The 14,917-nt window shown below is 39.7% G+C and overlaps 1 long non-coding RNA gene across 1 annotated transcript; it reads right to left on the bottom strand.

The window, feature by feature from the left end:
• Positions 1–1,472: 1,472 nt before the first annotated feature.
• On the bottom strand, positions 1,473–12,256 carry LOC147648612 (uncharacterized). The gene is made up of 5 exons (XR_015280684.1): positions 12,195–12,256; positions 8,596–8,717; positions 8,236–8,332; positions 7,448–7,538; positions 1,473–3,424 (listed from the first exon to the last, which is right to left on the bottom strand). It is a non-coding gene; the product is annotated as an uncharacterized LOC147648612 (long non-coding RNA).
• Between the last annotated feature and the right edge of the window lie 2,661 nt (positions 12,257–14,917).

Below are 14,917 nucleotides of genomic sequence, written 5' to 3'. Positions count from 1 at the left end.
ATTAGCATGTGATTTCTAATAGCAGCAACATGACAGCATAGAGGCTCCCTCCCTCCAGAAGCTTAAGGCATTTGGAATAATTTGCAAGTTGTGTTTTGTAGAATAACAAATGAAAGGTACTGAGAGATCAAAGGATTAGCCTGTGATCATACTATTGGCAGACCTTCTTCCAGATGTAAAAGGAAAAAAAAATTAAAAAGGGAAATTCATTGTTAAGAATAACTTAACTACAGGTACAAAATACTATCAAGTCTAAAGCTGTACAGAAGCTGTCATAATAAATCATGAATCCTGTCAAATGTCATTGAAATTCGTGTTTTGTGAACTTTCTGAAAAAGAACCAAATAACTGCTGACAGAGTTTGGTAGCTTTAGCTAAGTTTGCCTTTTGAAAACTTTGAGAATTGAAGACACAGCTTATGCAGAAGGAAGTGCCATAGATTTAATCTGAAAATCATGCTAACTTGTCTACACTGACCTATGTTACTGACCATCATACTATCTTAGTGGTCCTGTGATCTTTGTGTGTCATGACAATGACACCTCTGAACCTTTTCCACTTGAAACACAGTTTCATCTGAAAACAATCATTTCCAGAAACTAGGATGTAACAGTCATATATATCTGAAGTGTCTTGAGGAAGAGGAACTGTCAGAAAATACTGCTTCTGGTGGGCAGAAATAACACCAGTTACCATAACATAGACATATATACTATAAATATATATAAAAAAAATCAATGTTCTACATTGGATTTCAGATGATCCTTATACATGACTGTCTTTACCACTTATCTTGTGATTCTACCATAAACCCATAATTCACTATCTGTTCCCCATTTTACTGAGCCTTGCAACATTTTATTTGTGAATCAATTCCCACCTGTCAGCTCAGAACAACTGTGCTTCACTTCCACTGTCCTTTATCTCTATAGCTATTCCTAGTTCCTTTAATACATAGAAAACCTCTCTTATGAGTTACTGCTGCACCTGCTGCAATGGGACACTCAACTTGGCTGAAGAAACAGACACAGTTTATTACAAACACCAAAACATCCTGCCCTCCTCAAACTATGAGCTGGAGTGCTTACAGGACACTTACAGCACTGTCCCCAAAGGGAACCCAGCACCTGGGTCTTCAGTCAGATGGTGTTGACAGCTGCTCAGCATTTCTGCTTCAGCTCCCCCCTAATTTTGCATCACAACCCTTGGCTGATTTTGTTTCATTAGTAAAATATACATTAAGCCAGCTGCGAAGGGTGGGGTGGTGTTTAAGTAGCTGCTGGGTCTTTTGTATCCTTCAGGAAAAAGCAAACAAGCTCCAGAGAGAAATATTAAGTGGCACCCAGTAAAATCATGTAGCAGATGAAATGATGGACATGAGGTAGATGGCAATGCAGTAAAATGCATCTCCTGTATGTCTAAGCACTCAAAATTCTAAAGCACTAAACAAGCTTCTGCTAGCTCAGACTAGAAAACATGAGACAAAGAGACAGTAATTTTATTCTCAGGAACTGGCTGAACCATTCTTAGCCCAAGCAACCCCAGGCATAGGATGTAGATACAAGCCATATAGGAAAAGAAATTGTATAGGAAACCATCAACCGCAACAAAAAGACTTTTTATCCTAAAAGAAAGGCTAAGGTGGGACCTAAGCCCTTGCTGGTTCAGGCTGTGCAAGTTGTCAAGTACAGCTGTTAAAGCAACTGAGTCTGTGATCTGGTCTTAGCTGAGCTCAGTTTAGGGCTCCAGATGTAGGTGTCTGTATGTGGGATAGATTTCTGAGCTGTCCTATAGTCAGTGGAATTAGAGAGTACAATCCCATTGAATTCAGTGCACAAATCCAAAACCAGGTTGGGAGGAGCTTTGTACAACCTGGCCTGGTGGAAGGTATTGCTGCCCATGACAGATGGAACTAGGTGAGTTTTAAGGTCTGTTCCAGCTCAAGCCATTCTAGGATTCCATGATTCTCTGAATTTAGATGAGCAGCCAGTTTGTGATAATGATTTGTGCCAGAGAACAGTTCAACAGGGCCAAACACCCTGCCAAGGTCTCCACTGGCTGTAAAGTCAACTTTGCCATCCAGCATAAAAGTAGCCATTTATATACAGACACTTAATTCTGGATATTTTAACCAAACTCCAGATCCTATTGTCTGGGGTGAGGGCTTCTTGGAGTGGGGCTTCAGGGTTTGGGGTGGGGATTTTGTTACAATTCAGCAACAAGGTGAGTGTTATGTGTGGACTTGTCCAGGCTAAGGAGGCCCATTAGAGCAGATTTTGGAATTTACTCTCTTTTATCCTGTTAAGCTGACAGAGTGTTGCCCATAGGAAAATGTGTTAACCATATCAAAGTCAGAAGCACTGTGTTTTATTCCTGATGAGCTGGACTGACTCCTTCAGGTCCCCCTGTCAAACACTAGGTCAAGGATAGCAATATACCAAAATAGGATATCAAAAAAGGGTATCAAATACTATCAGATTCTCATCAAATCGTTACCCATGCTAAAATATCTGTGTGATTGCTACAAGCACATCCCCTATTTCAGTCACAAACTAAGCTTTCAGTTGCTAGTGAGGCTGCCTATGAACTTGCATATTCAGAAGGCATTCTGGCAGGATACCACAGCATGAAGACACAGAAGGCTAAACAGCAGAGCTATAAATAAAGTGGGACCCAGCTTCCAAGAAATGCTAACACCTACACAGCTCATTCTCTGTAATTTAACAGGGTACTGAAAGACCAAATTTTCCCCAACTCGTCTTCAGACTGGGCAGGGAGAGGAGAACAACTGGAAGTGAGTCAAAAGGTGAAGAAATCCTCATGAGCAAATAAAAAAATTGCAAAAGAAATAGACCGTGTTTGCCTTAGGGAGATTTAAATTAATTAACTCCTGGTAGAAATGAAGAGACATTTGGTTATTTTTAGCCTGCTTCCTTTGCAGTCAGTATGTTCCAAACAAGGCATTTGGTCACATTTTCTGCAAGTCCATGTATTTTCAGAGCTCTGAGTTATTGCCTGTGCTTAAATTTAGATGAGCTGCAGGTTTTTAGATTGCTCCTGTATTTCAACTCCTTTCTTGTTTGCTTGTTCATTTATTTTCTACCATGTACAAACTTCTTCAGAACAAACTTTGGAAAGAGATCTGAGGACAGTACTTTGAAACTTGGTCATTCTGATCCCCTCTGAGCTGTGTATTTTCACTTGATGGCCCTCAAAGATTTGTGAATGCTGCAGAAGGTGTGGGACAGAGTGAAAAAGCTGCAATTTTTAATGTATCATTTACTTCTCCTTCCCAAGTTGGGACAGATCATCTTTGTCATTTCATTAAAGCTGCTAACAGCAGAGAGAATTCTTCCTTGTCTTCAGAGTTTGAAGAAGCACAATTGCAATTCTAGTCCAGATGTCATAGTGCTGCTTTGAAGAGCTGTGGTAGACAGGGATATTTTAACAGAATTACAGTTCTGTGAGTATATTAATGCCTGAACCACAAGTCTTCATTAGTATCTATCATCTTACTCAAAACTCAGTGTAGGGAAAGATCTCACATAAACTCTATCACCTATAAAATTGGTTTTTCTTGTTTCATCTTAAAGGAAAAAAAAAAAAAGTTGAATTCTAGAAAAATAAAATTTCAGATTCTTTTTCTTGTTAATTTGGGATTCTCTCTTGAACAGGGAAAACAATGCCTATCTTTAACAGAGTCAGGGAATAGTAATCTGTACTGATTTAGCTGAAACTACTTTCCCACAAAAATCTTGGAATAAGCAACCCAAAAGTTTGTAAACACCTAGAGGATAATAAGGGAAGAGCAACAGTCAATTTACATTCATCAAAAACAAATCATGTCAGACTAAACACTGCCAGTAACTGGCTTTGTTTGCAAGGGATAAGTAGGAAATGTCATATACTTTGACTTTAGCAAAGCTTTGACACTCTCTTATTTGAAGGGCTCAGGAAAAAATAAAAATGAGGAGCATTATCCAGGTGACTCTTCAGGGTGTGGGATTACATAGCTACTGCCAGAGCATCAGAATTAGATAGCTACCCCCAGCCAACACTGTGGGCTATTTAGGATTCTGTCTTGAGTCTCACACAACTCATGGCACAACTCATAATTCCAAAAATGGCTTGGGTGAGAGGATAGAAAGTGTCTATTGCACTTGAAAGTTTATTGCAGTCACAGAAAGCACCAAGGTGAACATCTGGAAAGAGTGGGGAAGAGGAGTAGAATTCAAAACTATTGGAGAGAAGTGGAGATGAAATTATAGTGCTGTTCAGGAAGGTCAAATGTAAAGTGAATCTCTGGGAAACACAGAACCACATGCAACAAAGGGGAATTCTGGCCTGGCTGAAGTGTGGCAGAATGGGATCTGAGTAATATTAGACTGAGCCAGAAAAAATCACAGATGAACTCATCATAGAGTCACAGAATGTTTTGGGTTGGAAGGGACCATCATGTTCAAACTTCCTGAGCGACTTCCACAAGGCCACATTTCTCCAAACCCTGTCCAGCCTTCCAGGGATGGAGCACCCTCTGGGCAAGGCCTCGCCATCCTCAATGTGAAGAATTTCCTCCTAATACCCAATCTAAACTTCCTTCTGATAGTTTACAGCCATTGCCCCTTGTCCTGTCACTTCTTGCCATTGTCCAAAGTCCCTCTCCAGCTCTCTTGGAGCTGAGTTAGGCACTGGGAAATGCTCTAAGGTTTACCAAAGCCTTCTCCTCTCCAGGTTGAGCAACCACAACCTTCTCAGTATTAACCTGAGTCAAAAACCTTGTGCTGGTGCATAGAGGGCACAGTAACTGAGAAGGATGGGGACAATTTGTAATGGAACCTCAACAGAAAATTAGACTGATTTGATCAGGTGCAGAAAACATGACTTAAGAGAAAGGTTTAAAACATTAATGTACTTTAATATGGTAAGAAGAAAAACTGGGAGAAAGTGTGGAAGCAGTCTTCAGTGGTAAAAGGAAGCTTGGGGAAAGAAATAAACTCTTTTCTCTGTCTACTGTTCTTAGGCCAAGAAGTAATAAAGCAAAGAAGATTAAAATCCACCATCAGGAAATGCTTTCATCACTCAAGATTTTTAAGAAAAATTGAACTAGCATTTGTCACAAGTGACATAACTGACCCTGTCTTTATGAAAGGAGATGGACTGAACGACCTCTTAGCGTCCCTTCTAGTCCCATTTAATTGATTTTTCCAAGAAAAAGAAATAAATTTCTTTCTCTGAAAGATACACCTATCTTTAACAGAAGCATAAATACCCTGAAAGTAATAACTGTAACTCCTTAGGGTTCACAAAACACACAAGAGAAGCAGCTGTAAAGTAAAACTCTTGATGGGAAAAGAACCATCTCACTCACAGCTGCAAATTGTGAATGGAAACAGATAATGTCAAATTAAACATTTTTAGTGTGGGAATTGCTATTTTGATGGGGAAAAAAAGAAAGACTTGTGCAGCACACAAACCCTACCAATCTGATTTGACTGATTGAGTCACTGATATTTCACGTTTACTGATGTCTTTCTGCAAGACCCTGACAACTGAGAATGGGGCAATGAACTATTCCAGCACTACTGTCCTTGACAGATGTGACACTCTCCACTCTCAGGGGCAAAGAGTGCACCAAAGCACACACACCTTGACTGAAAATTCAGACAGATTCAAGAAGGAGGGAAGACACTGCTAATTGTTCATGTCTCCCTCCTACTCAGTATCAACCTGATTGTCAAAAACAGGCCTCCTTTCCCAACCCTTCCCCATCCTCCCAAAGAAACCACAATGAGAACAACATCCATCCTTAATAAAAACAGCTAGAGTAATGAAAAAATAGAAGAAACAAGATTTCAATAAAAACTGTGTTTCTGAATTTCCATATAAACTGCATTGAGTATTTAAATGTGCTGACAGTTTTTTTCAGAATCCATACAGTCCTTCAAAGGATTGGAATTTTATTGCTCTACTTTTTAGCCAGTGTGTCAGTTCAGTAGAGGAGATGCCCATTGCAGCTTTATCTTGGGAATCAATTAAAATCTGATGAGGTATTCTTATGGTGATCAGGCTTTCAAAAAATGAATTTTAAGGTCACACTAGAACCAAAAGAGTAAGGGGCTAAACAGATGTGTGAAGTCTTTGCAAAGTGCATGGATTACCCGTATGTTATATCCATCTGGTCAGATTCACCTCCTTTTTATGACTAATTTTTTTACTTCATTGCAATGACTAATTGAATTCAATATTACATGGTGTAAATTGGAATAATGTTCTGGCCTTTCTTAAATCTCATTTCCTTTCCCTTACTTTTAATACCACTTTTAGGATGTAACAGTAAAATTTAAGCCACCCACATCATCTACTAGGGAGAGGTGCTGGCAAAGTTTTTCTTTGGGGTACTGCAAGTTGTGAGCCCAAGGTTTATTAATCATTTCACCTTTTCACTTCTATATAGCACTGTTTCATCAAAAATGAAATTTTTCATAGAAGAAAGATGATTTATGTTGGAAGTGGTGTTTTAAGGGGTGTTGCTTTTATCTCCTGGGTTTAACCACACAAACAACTAAGCCAAGCTAAAGCAGCAGGGCAGAGATTTCTGTAAATGTGAAGAAGGGAAAGAAGTAATGTGGGGCACAAGTCCCTGAGCAGGAGAGCCACTTATGGTGACAACACTTTCCACAGCAGAGCTGCCATGAAACATTTTGCCAGTGAAGTATCTTGGTCTCATTTTTCCTGATGCTTTAGTGACAACAAATGTGGTTTAACTTTCAGATAACTGTCCTTGAAGGGAAAAAAAAGGAAAATAAATTTTAAAAAAAAGAAATAAAAGTGATGATGCTGGAATCCCTTCAAACAGTGATCAGATGATTGATTATCATTGTAAATCTGGGTATGGAATAGGGGGTGAGTTGGCTCAGCCTCCCCAGCATGTTAGCTGGTCTCTGACAGCATGTAATAGTAGATAGGAAAACAAAATCATATTGAAGGTTTTTTTCCTTCCAGATGGACTCCCAGCCCCTTGTGCATTGCTGCTCCTTAAGTCTTTCATTTAACACTCCTGGACAGCTTTGCTTTCTGTTAATGAATATCCCCAGTTGCTTAAGAATCCATGCAAAACAAACTTCCACGATGCCCATAGCAAATGGGTTCAAAGCTCAGACACAGCAGTAGAAAAGTTATCTTTAAACAGTCTTGTCTCAGATTTGTTGGTAACAATCACACAGTCATGGTGATTAACATGGAAGGCAAGGTGTGGAGCCTCACACTCCACCAGATTTTGAACAGGTACAGGAACAACCATAATTTAGACTTCAGGGAAGTTTGGTGAATCAGGGGGTGATACAAGTCCAGCCGCAATATGCACTTTGCCCTGAAACTCAGAAATCCCTATGAAAAACCCTGTAAAGGGCCAGAGGAGTGTAATAGGTACAATTTCAAAGTACAGTACCTTTGAAGGTCAGCCTGAGCTGAAGGTACCACTTCAAGAAGTGTCTGGGGCCTGTCTGGAGGCAACGAGGTGAGTGGAGGACAGACACATCCTTGGGAGAAGGAAGGCAGGGTGAGATGTGGGACGTTGCTCTTACACAGCAAACTCTGATCTACTGATTAGCCCAGAGAGTGCTCATTTGTTTCAGTTAAATCATCAAAAAGGTGTAGGAAAACGTAATGACATATTTTACCAACTCAATTTGCATTCATTTTGCAAACATAGAAGCAAAAGGCTTAAAACATATTAATCTATGATTCTCTGGCACTTCAAGAGTGCCTGAAACATCCATTCTTAGGGGCATGAAGCTGTCGATGGCTGATCTATGTCTTGTCAATTCTAAATCAGAAATAATGAGGCAAATCAGTTACATCTAGGCTGGTGCAAATCTTTTTTTTTTTCCCCTCCTCTCCTTTGGAACCAATTACCAAAGTAACTCTGAAACAGCTAATGTGAAATACAGTCTTGCCAATCAGCAGATTTTCCAGGAGCATCCATCAGTCAGCTGTCTGCAGCTCTGAGATGGAGCTAACTCTCTCTAAATTAATAAAAAGAAACCATCTGGAAGACACTTTTCTCCTGAGCAAGAAGCAAAGACATGCTGGCTGTTCACTAGTGTCATTGCAAAGCACTTGTGAAATGTCAAGAGCAATGGAAATTGTTTCACGTATTTACCTGTGTTCTCAAAGCCCTTAATTTGAATTTCACTGTGTGTTTTTTTGTCTCCTGTGCTGGACTGGAATTCCTACCTTGAGGCATGGCTGCAGCATAGTGAAGAGGGCTCAGCTCAGATGTGGGGAGGTTAATTCATGGTTAATCCATTCCCAGCTCTGCCCATGTCTGAGCCTGTGAGGGAATCCACCACAGGATCCCAAATCAGTGCAGGGCAGACCAGTGAGCCCTTGTGAAGCCAAATGCAAAGAAGCCCAGAGGAGAAACATGTGACAAAGGAGGAAAAATGGAACAAGGGTGACAGGACATGGATTGCAATCATGTGGAAAACTAATTTCTAGATGCCAGTGTGACAGATATAAATTACATATATGTAACACACATTCAACTGCTGGTCTGTCACAAGATAAGGCTGCACAAATAGAAAAGAAACTTACTTCAAAATAGTTTCCTGTGTCTCTTCAAGCTGGTGTGCAAGAGCAGCTGGAAAATTCTCAGCATCCTCTTCTGAGGAGCAGGGGCTATGGAGCAAAACCTTTTGCAGAGTTTTTGAAGGAAACTGAAAACATACCAAACAATCACCAACTATTCCCAGAATGTTTCGTTTTATTGCCCTCCTATAAATGCTCATGTTTTCATAGGCACTTTTTCAAGCATTTTCCAAGAGAATGTATTTTTCTATCAAAACATGCCAGAAATGGGTTCACTCTCACACTGTTCTGGAAAGAAAATAATTTTGATCTGAGTATGTTCAACTAAAATTAATTGCCAGTGCATGCAAAGCAGTGGGATAGAGGTAAGACTTTTTCACTGTAAAAGCTCCTGGAGGTAACATAAAATGGACTAATGTTCCTATTAGGCTTATCACACTTGGAAGATTTCAGAGCCTGTATAGATTGATTTCCTCTTGGCACAAAGCCTGGACATTTAGATGGACATTTAAAAGGATTTGCAATTCAGACAGTTTTAAGACTACTCCAAAAAACCCATATATGATGGGAGGTGCATCTATTTCTAAACCAGAAGTTGACTGAGCAATTTTAGTGGTCTATCCTCTATATTCATACAAGATTCTCATATGAAAGTCATGTAAGTGGCACTGTAGCTAGCTGTCCCTCTGATATTTTTCTCTTATTTATGTGTATTGCACTAGGCACACTTTGAAACAGCAATCTACTCTTATATACTGCTATATTACACTTTCTGTTATAAAATAACACAGAATCTACCCATGGTGCAAAGGAAATTATTAGTCTGAATTGTCTCCTTATAAATGAGAACAATCAATGTTGTTCCCTTAAGAAAAAAAAAATAAAGATAATACGTTTCTAGAGAGCAGGATGCAGCCAGGATGCTATAACTCTGCATTTAAATACAATCCACTACCCAAAACTGGTATTGGATGCATGCTTTATAAAATCCCCCAGGTGCAAGTCAATTCAGTTTCTGAGACCAGAAAGGTCCCTTTAATTTTTTGGGTTTTTTAGGGGGTTTTTGGGGTTTTTTTGGGGTTTTTTTTTTGTTTGTTGTTGTTTTTTGTTTGTTTTTTGTGGGGTTTTTTTGTTTGGTTTTGTTTTTCCTATAGCTTAGTCTACACTTGGGAGGGCCAAACTCACAATTCACCTTTAAACTTGAATGAGCTCCAGGATTTTCGCTGATCCTCTGCCCAGCATGAGCCACACTCTTAGGAGCACACACTTTTAAAAAGAATACATTCCTTATATGCTTTTTGCTTTTTCTTCCTAGAGGACACGTTTCTTCAACACAGAATATTGGAAAGTATTATCATTCATTGTTTCCTACCTCACCATTTAGCTAATATATTTGAATTTCCAGTTAAATGGATTTGTTTAATATAAAACCCCAGTAACATTCATAGACAAATAGAAGTACTTAGGTTGGAAAATCCCTCTAAAATCATCAAATCTAACCATTCCCACAGAACTGGCAAGGACACCACTTAAACCCTGTCCCCAAATGCCACACATCCTTTAAATCCCTCCAGGGATTTGGACTCCACCCCTGCCTGGGCAGCAGTGCCAGGGCTGGACAACCCTTTCAATAAAGAAATATTCTGTGATATCCAATCTAAACTTCACCTGTCACAACTTTAGGCCATTTCCTCTGATCCTGTCAAGTTGCCAACAGATGGGTTTTCCTCAGCAGGGGAGTTTTGGTTTTTTCTATTTCCAGAAAGCTCTTGCCCACTGCTGTCAAAATGCACCTCGGGGATAAAGACCAACTTTTTCCCAGATGCACATGTAGAGCCAGAGACCCAAACTACATCTTCTACAGTGTCAGAGGGAACAACTGCATCCAAATTACACCCACAGTTCCTTGGTAGTCGCTATGATCAAACGCATTTTGACAAAAATTCACCCACTCTGTGATTTTCCTCCATGATTTTTAAACAAGCACTTTTCAGTAGAGCTGTACATGAAAGATTTCTCTTCACACAACACTATAAGTAAAGTCAGCAAACTGTCAGCTCTGGCAGATTGTGCCTGGTCTCTGTAATTGAGTTTGATTAAGAGTTTTGTTGCCATCACTGGCTTTATTCCCTTCCTATGCAAACATTTTACATCTTCTTATTGTTAAATATTGTTTTGCTTTGTTTATTTGGTAGAGCTGCCTCAGAAGATGAACATTCAAATATAGAATTAATGAACATTGATGTCATTGTGTTGAAAGGAACATAAGGTTGGGAGGGGGAAAAGAGACATTCTAATTATTGGAGTGTTTGGTAGGAGTTTATTTTACAAACACTATCATTATGTTGACAACAGTGAGTCAATATGTTCCGCTAGGCTTTTGTTGCTTTCAAGAATGGGAGGATGGAGTGTGGATGCTGTTTGCTTCATAGCATACTTTCTATTTTGAGGTCACAAGAAGGCATGGCTGTCCTCAAACAGTGGGGAAAAATATAATTTCTGCTTCCTGGTATCTCACCACCACTGGGATAATGTAAACCAAGTCGAAAAAATCCAACTGAGAGGCGTGGCTATGCTGAAGTTGGTAGCCACAGGAACACAGAATCATGGGTTGGATTGGGTTTGAAGGAACCTTAAAACTCATCTTGTTCCACCCCCACTGCTGTGGGCAAGGGACACCTTCCACTAGACCAGATTTCTCATTCCATCCTCTAAGGATGAGCAGTACAAGAAGGTTTTCAGGGTTCTGAACAATCGTTCTCATGGACATGACCCTTCCACATCAGATGCAGCACTCAGTGCAACACCTCTGGCACAGAGACCTCTTGGAGCAGCACCCAAAGACCGACTGACTCCATTCCCTGAATTCACTGCAACAGAAATGAGTGGAGAGAGAGAGATATTCATCTTCTAGCAGTGAAGAGAGGAAGATATTTTTGAAAGCACGCATAAAAATATCCTTAAACTCCTGAAATAAAGATGATGTAATTTTCTTTTAAGGTGTTGAAAGCTTTGTCTTCCTTGGAAGGACAAACAGTTCCTTGAAAATGAATTATTTTACCAGCCATTTGCTTACAAGCTGTGTGTCTCAGTATGACAGACACCCAAATTAGAAACAAATCTTTGAACAAAACTGCTCAGATCTCCTTTATAATGAAAATAAAAGAATTTCCACCGAGGATTTCTTGAGAGAAGTAAATTTTTCCATTTTAAAGTGAATTACATTTAAAACATTTCAGGCCTGTGTCTAAATTACAATTTTTATTTTTTTTAATGTGTGTCAGGAATTAAAAGAGCTCTAACAAATAGATATGGAAGAGAAACAAAACCACCTTTAAATTTTCTATCAAAAGTGCTCAATTGTTTTCAAATTAATTACTCTCCATGATGCCTGTGCCTACATCACCAAACACTGTTTTCTACCCTCATGAATTACGGCCATTCTAAAATATATTCTGCTAAACACTTCAATGAAGCCACAGGAATTATTTCTCCATAAATTAGTCCCCACATCTTTTTTTTGCTGCTTAATAAAAACTAGGTATCCTATAGAGCTGTAGAATTAGCTGCTTTAGTAATGTGGCTGAATAAATGGCATTTCTTACCCTGGTGGCAGCTCCATTACACCCAGGTTGGGGTCATACTTTCTCATTAATGAGGTGGCTGTAACGGGGCCCGAAACGGGATAAATAGAGAGGGAGTCTTCAATCAGCTGAAGTTTGTTCTCATATCAGTGCACTGCAGGCACACCTAGTTAGCTTTCCATTAGTGTTAATCAAGCATGGTAGTTGTGCATCAGCTGGGAGTTAAACCTTAGCCTGCAGTTTTGCACCATTCAGAGCCTTTGGTTTAATTTCTTGCACTCAGTATCAATCCATGGATAGGTCTGAGTTGATTTGCAGCCACAGTGATTATATCACTGTAATTGATATATGATTCATCAATAGCTGTGCTGCAATCCATCAGTGTCATAATTATGAACTGCATGCTAGTTATTTTTGTCTTTGCCTTGACTTTTTTAAGCACATGAGAGTTCACATTTTGATTATTACTTGTATTTTTAACTATGAAATCTAAACTGGGGCAAGCGTGGTGCGACTAAGCAAGTCAAGCGAGGAGATTCCCACTGAGATGAGAGGTGGGACCTGTTTGATGCTCCAGGATGACCCAGCTGCTATTCACACTGGTGGCAGGGCAGACCCAGAGCCCTCTGAAGGGAAGGAGCCTGTGATGAAAGGCCAGCTCTGGGGCAGCCAGGTTATGGGATGTGTCCAGTGGATGCTGCATTTCCAAACAGCAAAGCCACCTCAGCAGATACAACCTGGGCAGGGACCTCCTTCCCATGGCAGTGACATCAAGCCAGTTTCTTTCACTGAATTCCATGCAAAAAAACCATTGTTTCACAAAAAATTATAATCCCTCCCTTGGAATAATAATGGAAATCCCACAGACAGCTCTTCTGTGCACAGTCCTCAGAGGGCAGTGAGTGTAATCAGCCAAATATACGTGTCTTCCATTGTTAACAGCAGCAGCCAAACACCAAAATGGGTTGTCTGACACCATCCAGGACCACAAACTGCAGATTTTCCTGCTTGCTTTTTACTCTGGGAGCCAGAGTAATTTCATGTTTGCAGCTAAAACCATAACTGGTCAAAATCCCCTGTAAGGAGAGCAGGAGAAGACAGGGGAGACAGAGAGAGACAGGGACCAGATGAATTTCCTTACAGCTTTGCACTGGCATTGTCAGTGCTGTGGAAGTGCTCCCCCATTGTGTGTCCCTGATTTGTGAGAGGAAGCAGTGGCACAGGAGGGAGCAGAACTGAGCACCCCCTACATTTACAGTAACTTCTTTTGCTCTTTCCCTTCATGTATTTAGATAGGAATACGAATCAATGGACAAGATTTTCTTAGAGTGGGAAAGAAAGCTGAATAATAAATCTTACTTGGACTCCAAAATGTGTCAAAGAAAAAGGTGAAGAGTTGGTGGTTTTGGGTTTTTCTGTTTGTTTGTTTTTGGTTGTTTTGGGTTTTTTTTTTAGTTTGTAATTGTTAGATATCCCACACACATACACATACTATGGGCACTTTCTTAAACCATTCGCACTTTCTTTAAATTTAATACCATACTTCACCACTTCTCCCAAGACAATCCAGTGCCCCAGAACTGGATTCACAATAATGTATAGGTACAGTGTAATTGTTTTTTGAATGTCTACAAGGGAAGAGGAAAAACTAATAATTAAAAAATAGTCTGTTGGGGGTGCTGAGGGAAAGTGCAGCACTGTTGGAAGAACAAATTAATCTGAATTTATCTCCAGAGAGGAGGAATTAATCTCATTTGTATCCGGATCACTATGCACTGTGCCTAGCTGGGATAAATATTTTTAAAATATAGACATCAGCCTTTGCTGTGTGACTGAAATGCATATTTGCCACAACAGCACTCAGCTATCACCATCCCCTCTCCACAGCCACACATCCACAATCCATCCCAGACCACCTGGTTCTGGTCCGGATCCATAGCCCTGGCCTCTCCTGGACACTGGTTTGGCTTCAGATTTAAATTTGTGCGTGAAAACAGAACTTTGGCAAGATTAACCATTAAACCATTAAGATTAACCATTACTATATTCCTTTCCAACCTGATTATTATCCACCCAAGCACTTACTTGAGTAGATACAGTGACATCATGTATATATATTTTTATGATATACATGTGATTCTCTTTGACTGAAGGATTGTGTTTCAAGCACAACATAATTTGCATTATGAAACTATATATTTATATTTGCAAAAAGAGGATGGGAGAACCACAGATCTGAAAGAGCATTACAGGCTAAAGGGCATTGATGGCAAAAGGACAAACAGGACACTCAGGTCAGGGTCATTGGGTCACATTATCAGAACAGGGATTTTAAATGTGGGAAAGCCCAATTGTAAGATGGATTTGCTGACTGAAAATCTGAATCAAAATACATGCAATAGAAAAATCTGAAACAAATATTCCAGGAGGATCTTTTTATAGGTCTGTGCTACTATGAAGCTTCTTACTCTGTTTTTGTGCTTTCTTCACTGAATTTCTTCTTTAGTCTTTTACTTTGTTCCTGTTACTCACTCTTGCAATCTTTTTAGCTCACTGGTTGCCTAGACAATAAAAATTGTGTTGAAAAATTGTTACTCCATTTTATATAATGGAACCAGAGCAGGAGAATATTAAGTCCCCCTGATTTTTAAGATTTACATAGGCAGTTTACAGTAAAAGCCTAAAATAACACCCAGATTTCCTGAAGCCAAATTCAGGTCTTTAACCACAATGCTTTGCAAACC

Source organism: Cyanistes caeruleus, chromosome Z (genome assembly GCF_971803275.1).
Source record: "Cyanistes caeruleus chromosome Z, bCyaCae1.hap1.1, whole genome shotgun sequence".
Lineage (NCBI taxonomy): Eukaryota > Metazoa > Chordata > Aves > Passeriformes > Paridae > Cyanistes > Cyanistes caeruleus.
This window is presented reverse-complemented; position numbering and strand designations above follow the sequence as displayed.